This window comes from Symphalangus syndactylus, chromosome 15 (assembly GCF_028878055.3).
Source record: "Symphalangus syndactylus isolate Jambi chromosome 15, NHGRI_mSymSyn1-v2.1_pri, whole genome shotgun sequence".
Taxonomy (NCBI): Eukaryota; Metazoa; Chordata; class Mammalia; order Primates; family Hylobatidae; genus Symphalangus; species Symphalangus syndactylus.
In genome coordinates, this window is record NC_072437.2 from 27,069,088 (window position 1) to 27,081,105 (window position 12,018).

The 12,018-nt window shown below is 43.6% G+C and overlaps 1 non-coding gene across 1 annotated transcript; it reads left to right on the forward strand.

Moving 5' to 3' along the window:
- The first annotated feature begins 10,054 nt into the window (after positions 1 to 10,054).
- TRNAF-GAA (transfer RNA phenylalanine (anticodon GAA)) lies at positions 10,055 to 10,127 on the forward strand. Its single transcript has one exon. It is a non-coding gene; the product is annotated as a tRNA-Phe (tRNA).
- Positions 10,128 to 12,018: the final 1,891 nt, after the last annotated feature.

Sequence of the window (12,018 nt, forward strand, 5' to 3'; positions counted from 1 at the left end):
CATATATTTTATTCCCTAATATCTAATATACATATTCTAATTTCTCCATGTTCCCTCAAAATTATCTTATTTACAGCTTTTTTTTTCCATAGCAGGATTCAATAAAGGTTCACATATTACTTTCGGTAATGTATTTTCAGTCTGTTAAACATGGAGCTGTCTCTCTTTTTGATGTGGGTTTTTTTTGTCTTCATGGCACTGACATTTTTGAAAACAGCAGCAGGCTAGATGTCTTAGAGAATGCCTCGTATTCTAGATGTATCTGGTTATTTCTTCATGGTGTCGTCTAACTCATTTCTCCATTTTCTCAATTTCATATAAACTGGAAGTTACGTCTACCTGGAGGCTTAAGTAGTTTCAGATCAAACATTTTTAGCAAGAAAACTTCATAGGTAATGCTATGCGTATTACTTTACAGTGTATCAAAAAACCCACCCAAAAATGGGTGGAAAGACCTCTGTTTACACTGAAGTATAAATAATTCCTAGCATGTCCTTTTCTGGGCCCCGGATTTTTAATTGAAAGTAATTAGGCCTCAAGATTCTCAAAACAAGTGTTAACAATGGAAGGTGTCCAGGTTCTTGACGTCTTGAACAAAGAATTGGACAAAACGCACAAAGTAAGAGAAGAAGGAAGAAACAAATGTAGAGATTTATTGAAAACAAAAGTTCACTCCACGGGGTGGGAGCCCACGATAACAGAGTTTTCTGGGATTTAAATACCCTCTAGAGGTTTCCCGTTTGTTCGTTTGTGTACACCCTATGTAAAGAAAGTAATGGTCTGTGATCAGTCTGATTGGTTGCAAGAAGGGACCAATCAGAGGATGAAGCAAAGTTACAAAGTTACACCCTATGCAAACTTCTGACTGGTTGTGGAAAGTGACCAATCAGAGGGTGAAGTGAAGTTACAACGTTATACTCCTATGCAAATGAAGACTTGGCCTGCGACTAGCCTGATTGGTTGTGGGAGAGGACCAATCAAAAGTACTTTCAGTTTTTTCGTCTGCCACGCAGAAAAGTGGGGGTTGCAAAGGAAGTAGCCTCTGTTCCTTTTGTTACTTGGAAGTGGAAGATTGGGGTTTTCCTTTTGATTTATTTCTAAGAAGTCAGTGTGAATTGGCCTATGTTCCCTGCCTTCAGAGCCTATTCTCCTGCCTCACAAGGTTGGCATAGAAATTCTTCATGGGCTCAGGAAGTGCCCCAGTTTAGTGTAAGCAGCAAGATTCAGCACTGAGTAAAGCCGGGAAGACCATTTGCCACGAAAATTAATATCCCCAAAGTATATGTTATCATAAATTTAAGCAAACTTCTATTCTGATAAGGTTGGTCTTATACAGGGACAAACAAACAAGTATAACAACTCTGACCTGGGATCTGAGACCTAAGTTCTAGTCCTACCTCTGTCACCAGATAACTGGGTCACACTGGGAGTCATTAACCCCTCTGGTCTTTCATTGATTCATATATGGGGTAGAGGCATTGTCTCTTACATTTTGTAAATATTACACAAGCACCAATATGATTGAATATCCTTGTATATTTCTTATTAGGACAAAGAACAGCACTTGGATTTTATTTCTTGCATTTTTTTTGGAGGGGGGGAAGCATCAGTCATTCCCAAATTGAAGCATTTCTCCTTATCCAACTAATTAGTTAATTATTGTCATGAGGGTAAAATGTGCTGTCTGAATAGGGTTCTTTGGCCTGTGGTTTGATAGATTCCTTCCTGCCTGTCGGGAAAGAATCAGGCACCAATGGCAAAGACATGTTGAATGAGGGGGTTGGGTTGCAGTTTTATTCCCTTCTGAATTGTATGTAAACTTTTGTGGTTGGGAAAATCAGAGTCAACTTTTCCAATTGCAAATGAGGAGAATAGGCTAGAGAGCTGAGTGTAGAATCTGGGGCTAGGGCCCTGTTTTCTATCCCACTAATTGGAAGAGTCCTGGACATGTGCCCTGACCATTCCAACCACAGAAGGACTGAGGACAGTGGGTTCAGTGAGGCTTCCCTTAGAGTCCTGCCTGAGACCTGACCACAGAAAGCAGCAAAACTCCACTATCCCCTCCTGTCACCCTCTCCTGCCCATACACTAAAGTCCTCTAGAAAAACCCTGGCCTGTGTATGCAATGAAGATAGGGAGGAAGGGTGGAGAAGAGCTGCCTTGTCTCCAAGACTTTTATACTAAACATTACATTTCTGAGTAAAAGTGAGGTATGTGGGTTGGGCACGGTGGCTCACGCCTGTAATCCCAGCACTTTGGTAAGCCGAGGCGAGTGGATCACCTGAGGTCAGGAGTTCAAGACCAGCCTGGCCAACATGGTGACACCCCATCTCTACTCAAAATACAAAAATTAGCTGGGCGTGGTGGTGGGTGTCTATAATCCCAGCTATTTGGGAGGCTGAGGCAGGAGAATCGCTTGAACCCAGGAGGTGGAGGTTGTAGTGAGCTGAGATCGCGCCGTTGCACTCCAGCCTGGGCCACAACAGGGAAACTCCATCTCAAAAAAAAAAAAAAAAAAAAAAAAGTGAGGGGTGTGAGGAATAGGCCAGTGGGAGGAGATGGAGTTAAGGGATACAAATAAATAAATAAACAGGACTAGAGAAATGGATGAAAGCAATGGAAACTGTTGGAAAGATTTCCCCTTTACCTTTAGGGTTCAGTGGGCGGCGGGAGGGGCTGTGAATTAACTGAAAAGAGACAAATTAATGGAAGAAAAATTCTAACTCACATGCATGTGGGAACATTCAAATGAAGAGGCTGGCTGAACAGCTAGGGATAAGGGTTTATATACCTGCTTAAGAGAGGGAAAGAGGGAGAGAGAGGACTTCTATGGGAGATAAATGAGCTTTTAGGAGAGACAAATGGCTTTAGGGAAACAAATGGAAGGTAGGACAGTTTGTGATAATGTTTGTTTATGCAGTTTCGTATCCCAGTGCTAATAATCTCCTTCCTTGCTGGAAATTCCCCCAGAGACAGAGAGGACCTATGGCAGCTTCCTTCTTGGAAGGCTGTGCCTTTCCTCAGATAAGAGAAGCTCAGAAAAGGCTTCTTGCTGCATCTGTTGTATCTCAAATGTCTTCAGTTTAATCTTTATACCATTTTGGTAAGTTGCAAGTCCCTACAAAAGTCAAGAATGTGAAGCTGCCGGGAGGCTGAAAGGAAAACAGAACCAAAGTGCACAGGCATCTGAGTCGTGGCCTCCTTTTCTGAGCCCCTGGTCATTGAACATCAGCTGTGTACCTCACTGGGTTAACAGAAGAGACTGGTTGATTTATGCTTTCTGACATTTCTTTTTTGAATTATTAAGGGATTTAGGAAACTTGTGTTAAATTTATTTCATTTGATTTCTCTAGGTGAATAATCAGGCCTTATCCTTCGTGGTTGAATAAGGGTAGGGTGGGAAGATGAGGAGATGGGGACAGAAATGCAGTTGGGAGTCTGGCCCACTTCATCAAAAGGCAGAGACAAGCAATTAAGCTAAGAAGTATTTAAAAAGCATCCAAGCCTCTGAAACTCAGGTTCTAGAATCCAAGTTTTCTGGCCTGTAGGGTATTGTGCAAAATCCACATGATTAGCTAGGCGTTTGCTTGATGGATGTGGGAGGACTGGATTAGAACATATGAAAAGCTTGGTAGGTTGTTTCTGAGTATAATTTACTTAATTGTTTCTGGCCTGGTAAGTATACCCAGAGGCTTGATATTGATGTCTGTGATTCAACAAAAATAAAAAACAATAAGGTCTTTATGGAATTGTGGTTTAATGGTTTTAAATAAATTAACTTCTTTTGGATCAATTCAGCACACTGATGATCTTTGCAAGCTATTAATTTTTTAAAATACTTCTCCCCTAAGTTACAACTTTAATATATAGCTTTGGAGGAATCGCTTTGTATCCATCAAACAACTTCCTTCAAAAAGCATACACATGCCCATAAAAAAGCATCTGCAGGAAAAAACTAGGCCCTAGCCCTAGATTCAAGTTTGGGTTTTTGATTCTCACGCCGATTTTTCATTGAAACAGTCTTTATGAAAAATATTAAGAGTATTTGGTGCAAGGTAAAGAGTATGCTCTATGGATCAGCAGTCAGCGCTATATTAGTTTGTGTAATTGCTGTAGACTAAAAAATATTTCCCCCCAAAATTAATATGTTGACACCCTAACCCCCATGTGACTGTATTTGGATATAGCATTTTCGGGAGGTAATGAAGGCTAAAGAGGTTGTAAGCGTGGGTTTCTAATCTGATTGTGGAAGCCTTCTCTCTCCACACGCATACACACACGGAGGAAAGGTCATGTGGGCACACAGAGAAGGTGGCTTCGGCAAGCCAGGGAGAGAGCCCTCACCAGGAACCCAATCCTCCAAAGCCTTGATCTTGGACTTCCCAGCTTCCAAAATGTGAAAAAATAAATTTCTGTTGTTTAAGTCTCCCAGTCTATGGTATTTTGTTATGGCAGCCCGAGAAGACTGATACGGTAATCTCAAGCAAATTACTTACTAGTGTCTCCGGAGGATTAGCGTAAAATTTGTGGTCAGGCAAAATAAGTGCTAAATTCTCTTCCAGCTCTTAGCTATAGTATGATTCTAACTGAAATTGTCTTGGCTCAAGAAGACCGCCAAACATTTTTTATTTAAAAAACAAATCTGAGGGTTTTTTTTTTTTTTTTTTTTTGACAGGGTCTCACTGTGTTACCCAGGCTGGAGTGCATGGCGTGATCACAGCTCACTGTAGCTTCTCCCTCCCAGGTTCAAGTGATTCTCCTGCCTCAGCCATTCAAGTCAAGTAGCTAGGACCACAAGTGTGTACCACCACACCCGGCTAATTTTTTAATTTTTTTTTTTTTTTTTAAGACAGAGTCTCTCTCTCTTCCCCAGGCTGGAATGCAGTGGCGTGATCTCAGCTCACTGCAACCTCTGCCTCCCAGGTTCAAGCGATTCTTTTGCCTCAGCCTCGTGAGTAGCTGAGATTACAGGTGCTGCGCCACCACGCCTGCCTAATTTTTGTATTTTTAGTAGAGATGGGGTTTCACCATGTTGGCCAGGTTGGTCTTGAACTCCTGACCTCACGTGATCCACCTGCCTTGACCTCCCCAAATTCTGGGATTACAGGCCTGAGCCACCTTCCCTGGCCTAATTTTTTTTTTTTTTTTTTTGTAGAGACAGAGTTTCCCTATTGTTGCCCGGGCTGGCCTCAAACTCCTTGGCTCAAACGATCCTCTGGTCTCGGCTTCCCAAAATGTTAGGATTATAGGTGTGAGTCACCGTGCTTGGTCTGAGTTTCAAATTTTTAGAAAAGTTATAAAACGATACAGAAGAGTTCCATATACCTTTTACTCAGATATGCCAAATTTTAATATTTGTTTCTATTTTTTTATATTCTCTTCATATATACACATGCATGTGTGTATATGTTTACATATATAATAATATGTATGCATACTATTATTTATTTTCAGAATCTATTTGAGAGTGGATTGTCTCTCATCCCTTAATAGTTCACTATGTACTTCCTGAAACAAGAATATTTCTTACCTAACTAACTATGGTTGCCAACTTCAGGAAATTTAGCACTGATAAAACACTCTCATCTAATCTGCAGCTCATGTTCCAATTTCACTAGTTGTCCTAATAGCACCCTTTAAAGCATTTTCTCCTCCAGAATAGGAACAAGTCTGGGATTACACATTGCACTGAGTTGTGTTTCTTTCACCTCCTTGCATATGGAACAGTTCCTCAGCTTTTCTTTGCTTTCGTGACCTTAACAGTTTTGAATAATACAGGCCATTTATTTAATAGGATGACCTTTACTTGGGGTTTGTATAATGCTGCTCCATGATTAAACTTAGGTTCTGCTGCCCTGCGTGGAACACTGTGTGTGTTGTGTCTTTTACAGGGCATCACAATAGAAGGCACGTGATGACCGAATATCCTACATTGGTGATGCTAATTTTGATGACCAGATCACGGCATTGTCCGTTTTCTCCACTGTGCAGTTTAAGCAATCTGTGGAGAAATACTTTAAAGCCATGCAATGATCCTGCTCCTCGTTAAACTGTCCCCCCTTAGACTTAACATCCACTGATGATTCTTGACTGAATCAATCTTTACTATGATGTTTGGAAAATGGTGATGTCCAGTGCTACCACTACCTCCAAGTTTGTCAGTCTGCACAATTCATTCAGCTATAAGAGTCCTCAATTCTTCCCCTGCATCCACCACACAATTATTGTACTAAAGGACTTTTATTTTATTCAAAGGGTAAATAATCCATTAATATTCTTATTTATTTTGATGCTCAGATTGTCCCAGTTTTGGCCAGTAGGAGCCCCTTCAAACTGGTTCCTAGGTCCTTTTGACATACCCCCATCATTTTAAAAACACTTTTAAGAAATATTGATTAAAATCAGAGGCCCCCAAAAATGTGTGGGGATGTGTGTGTGTGTATGCATGTGCACTGTGGAATCCCAAGGAGCAAACTGAAGGAGAGATTAATTAACAGCCATTTAAATTTTTGTCAGAAGCGGGGCACAGTTGTGTGTGTCTGTAATCCCAGCTACCTGGGAAGATCCCTTGAGCCCAGGAGTTCGAGACCAGCCTGGGCAATAAATGGAGCAAGACTCCCACCTCAAAACGAACAAAAAAACCCACACAAATTTATTAGCTGTTATAACTATATGCAACATACTCTCTTTAGTTTTATTATTCTCAGATCTGCTAGTTAATTCTCATAATTAGTTGTTTTTTTTAATCATAGGTAATTAGACTGGAGTTGGCCAAAATCCGCGAGCTCATTTGGAAAACAGGACTGCAGCTTACACAGTTTCTTTTCAACACAGAGTCTTCTTCAACATCTTTATCCTCATTTTGAATGCCAACTTCTTTATCACCTGTCTCTTCTTACTATGATATATGTGCGCAGATTTTCACTTCACTTTATTTAGCCTGTGGCACTTGGTCTCCTTGGATGTTCTGATGGTTCTTCTTTGTGCTGCAATCTTGCTGAGTAAAGCAAGGTTTTTCCCAAACTCATAATAATTTTTTTTCACTTTCTCTGTTCACAGACAGCTCTTACTGTCTCAGTAATTTTTTCCAGTGCCCCCAGGCCAAAAGAAATGGCGAACAATTCCTTTTATTAAGTACTCAGGTCCAAATAACTTAATAAGGATTTATGTCCAACAACTTCGTAGCCACTTGAAAAAAATTATACATATAAATTGAAAGAAAAGTTACATTCTTATTTCATTATTATTATTATTTTTTCAAGGGCAGCCTCCCAAGCCAGAGTAGGCTCAGAGACTCCCTAATTTCATTCTCACCACAGTTAACTTACTGGTGGGATGTGTGTATCCTGGACAGTGTACAATTTCTCAAGCTTGGAAACAGATTGGACATCTCAACCCTAATTTCATATTCCCTATTGATTCATGGGTACTTTTTATCATGCTGAAAGAGATGACATCACTGATAGAAATGTAATCTCTTGCCGAAACAATGAACTACTGGGTAGTTTGCATAGTGTCCCACAGATGCCAAGCATCCCTGTGTTTCTCTCAAAAATGTAAAATATTCTTCAGTGCCCCGGGTGGCTGCAGTTTTGGGACCATGGCACTAAGTCCCAGAAACTTTCGGTCTGCTTTGTAAAACAGCAACAATAAATATTGGGTTGATGTTGAAGATCTTTTCACTAACAGGAAAACCTGGGGAGAAACCTGGAAAGCATCAAGCTGAGGCTTTCACAAAGTTATAAAGTAGATGATCACATTGTTTATTTATCTTCCAGTCATTCCAAAACACATCTAACTATTTTGTTGTTGTTGTCGTTTTGTTTTGAGACAGAAAGTCTCGCTCAGTCGCCCAGGCTGGAGTGCAGTGGCGCAATCTCCTCTCACTGCAACCTCCGCCTCCCAGGTTCAATTGATTCTCCTGCCTCAGCCTCCCGAGTAGCTGGGATTACAGGTGCGCGCCATCATGCACGGCTAATTTTTGTATTTTTAGTAGAGACAAGGTTTCACCATGTTAGCCAGGCTGGTCTTGAACTCCTAACCTCAAGTGATCCACCTGCCTCGGCCTCCCAAAGTGCTGGGATTACAGGCATGAGCCACCGTGTCTGGCCTTACTTTTAACTGTTTAACAGTGAAGAGGCTACTACCACGGAGAGTTCCGGGACAACATATATAGACAAGGACTTTCCTGGATACCCAGCTTATCCCTGACATCTCTCACAACACTTACTTTCTAAAATCAACTTTTACTAAACAAACGATCACTATGACAATGTAGTGTCTATTATCTCACAATTTGCCAAAGGATCTCATCACGTTAAATCACAAAACAATGTTTCTTGGTTGCACTCTTCCTTCTCCTCTCTCTCTTACCCTGTTCCTCCATTTTCCATTAGATCCCGCTTGGACCTTTGCTAGCCATCCCCACCCCCAGCCTAAATCCCATCAAAACTTACCTGCCACTTTCCTAGTTACCTAGGATTTCATTTCCCAGGTGACAATGCACAAAGCAGCTGGTTTGCAGGTGTGACTAGAAGACCAAGAAAGATAGACACTAACACCATGTCCCAGCCCATATGTGTGTTATCCCATCACTCTCTAACATATATTTTGAGACTTCCTAGATTTGATTTTAACCTAAAGACACAACTTTTGTAAAATTTAAGAAGCTGAGCTATCTCATGATTCAATCCAGTAAGGAACAGCCAGCCAGCAGCCCAAGAGTTGTTGAAAATAATTCGTCTTGCCTGCAGTGTTTTGAGGAGAATGGGAAAGGTAGCTACATTCATAACACACAAGAAAGCCTGTTAAAGGCCTCTTTCCCCATCTCTTTTTAGATGTACGATCCTCACAGGGCGGCTGCCCAAAATTTCTCCCTCTTCCACTCCAAGCTCCCCAAACCCTTCTCTGAACTCTGTCCAGCCCCAAGCTCTCTTTGATCTCTCTCTTATCCTTAGCTGCTGACTTCTGTTAAATCTCAAGCTCTTTGGTTTTTTTGGGTTTAAAAGGCAGCTATGCTAACCACTATACCATCAACGCCTTGGCTCTTTTTTGGATTTGGCTCAATAAAGGAACCCAGAAAGAAACTCTCTTTCTTATAAGGGAGGAGGCTTGGCGGAGAAAATAGAGATTGCAAAAATTTCTAATTTTGTATTTCCTTCTTGTTCGCATTTGAAGTCAGCCATCCATCCATCCATCCATCCATCCATCCATCCATCCATCCATCCAAACTGGCTGTGAAGCTTCCACTTAAATGCAAAGCTCTAAAGAGCAAGGTAAGATCCCTGCCTTGAGAGATTACAATTTAATTGGAGACAAAAATTAAAAATGGAAAAAGTAAGATGTTTGGGAAGTAAAGAATGTCTGTGCCTGGCAGGTAGTGGGTGCTTCAGAAACTTTTGTTGACTCGTGTGGGAAATAGCATTGACTGAATAATCATCTTTAGTGAGCTCACCCAGCATTTATTTGCCAGTCAGGCTCCATGCAAAGAGGTGATGATTAAGGTGGACATTTCCCGGGCCCCGGAGCACGGAGAGGCTGCAAACTCCTCTCCAGAGGCCAGTCTGACGATTCCTGCCCCGTACACTCGTACACTCCTTCATCCAATCGTATTGGACCTACACGGCTCCTCACCTGGGGCCTGGAACTTTTCGGAGAGCAAGGTGACAAATGTGGATGGTCACAGGCAGGGGCGGATTGATGGGAAGGGGCTACCAGGCCTGGGCAGGAGCTCGCAGAGGCGACCCCGCTGCTCCGGATCTCGCAGGGACCGGCCCTGGGAGGACGGAACCAGCATCCCGAGGAGCCGCCATCGGTGGCCTGGGCCCAGCTCCTGGGCCTTGCGGGCTGCGCGCGCCCAGAGCAATCTAAGAAAGTAAGGCGCGTGTGCAGGGCGCCCAGTGGCAGCGTAGAAGGAGTGAGTAGGAAGAATTCCAACGACACCGTTTAACAGGACAAGGAAGAAATGCTGTACATGATCACCAGGAAAAGACAAGCAAGCCAGTTGGACGCAAAGCGTTCAGTAATAGTTTACTCAGAAGACGACAAACAACGTGCCGAAATAGCTCAGTTGGGAGAGCGTTAGACTGAAGATCTAAAGGTCCCTGGTTCGATCCCGGGTTTCGGCAGTTAGTTTTAAATTCTGACCTCAAGAACTCAAATTTTGTAAGACTCTCCGTCCACGATACCCTGGCCCATTCCTTCAAGCCCAAGCAAAAACTGAGATTTGAAGGGTGAAGGAGAAAATGAAACAGTCGTTCCCAGCCACCCCCAGGAGCGAGGCCGCGCCGCATAGCCGCTTCCGGGCCGTCTCCTGGCGGGGCTAGAAGAAGCTGCCGCGCGTGCGCGCCACGGAGCCTGGTGCTGGGACCCAGAGGCACTCTCGGCGCCCGGAGACGCGAACGACCCAGGCCGCGGTGGCGAGACGGGGCCGCGCGCCGCCTGGGGGGCTGGTGTGAGACCCTTGGCTCCAATGGGAGGAGGTCTGGTCTGTCCACGGGGCCAGCAAAACACCCTCATCCCAATTTCATCTCATTCCTTCTAAGTATCCGAATTTGAAGAAAAAGCAAAACTGTTGAGTGGTCAGATGGCCCCCACCTGGCGTTGCCGGTGAGCGGAACCCAGTGCTGGTTATTTCTGGTTAGAGGCGCACCTAGGCTGGCCCTGGGTCTGGTCCTAGGGTGGCGCCACCAGGTTACTTGCCCAGGTTACTTGTAAAGGATGGCAGCTTTACAGCTCCCCGACGCATCAGACTAAAGAACGTTAGCCAGGGTCTGCACCGGTGGTTCTCAGAGTGCGGTCCCCAGATGCGCAGCATCAGCACCGCCTGAGAACTACTTAGAAATGCACATTCTCGGCCCTGGATAGGCAGCTCTGGCGGTGGAGCCTAGCAGCGAGTGTTCAAACAAGCCACGGGTCTAGACGTTCCTTTCTGTTTCTAAAAGAGGCCTTGCTTTCCTAAGACTGTTGCTGTCAACCAGCTTTTTCCTTTTGCTGTCTTTTGCCCCTGCAAGTGTGAAATAGAACTTTGACCCGTGCTCGAAATTACTATTTCTGAGATTTTTTTGTTTTCACGTGTGGGTGGACGTCGGTACTCAGGGGCATCAACTTCCCAGCTACCTGTGGGAGCCCACCCCAAGGCCAAACTGGGTGTCGTAGAAAGAAAATGGAGGCCCAGGCGCCTGATATTATCTTGTATGGCTGGTGGGAACTGAGCCAGGACCCAAGGGGAGAAGTTGCGGGGATGTAGATCTAAATTTTAAAAATAAGAAACATCTGGCCGGGCGCGGTGGCTCACGCTTGTAATCCCAGGACTTTGGGAGCCCGAGGCGGGCGGATCACGAGGTCAGGGGATCGAGACCATCCTGGCTAACATGGTGAAACACAGTCTCTACTAAAAATACAAAAAATTAGCCGGGCGTGGTGGCGGGCGCCTGTAGTCCCAGCTACTCGGGAGGCTGAGGCAGGAGAATGGCGCAAACCCGGGAGGCGGAGCTTGCAGTGAGCCAAGATCGTGCCACTGCAGTCCAGCCTGGGCGACAGAGCGAGACTCCGTCTCAAAAAAAAAAAAAAAGAAATATCTATCTATTTGTGTCGTTGGAAAATAGAATAGTCAGTTTAGTGAGGTGGTGGGTTGCTGGCCAGCAGATGAAGGACAATTGTGAGATGTATGCTTAGGTCTTGCTTATCTTCTGGTTCTGCTGTTTTGAGGGGGAAGGGAAACTCATATTTATGAACCACTGTGTGTTCTCCCTTATTCATTCATTCTGTAATTGGACATTAATTCCTAACCTCCCACTAGGAGCCAGCATTATTTGCTCTTCATGACAACCTTATGAGGTACATATTATTATCCCCATTTTACACATAACAGCCTTTCCAGGGTTGCAAGAAATTAAACATAAGCTATGTCTGTTAGACAGCTAACATTGCTACCTCCTAAATGTTACTGTAAGCGAAAAGTTGTTGAGATGTGTAGTTAAGACAGGTGTGCATAAACTATACAGGTACTTGTATGAG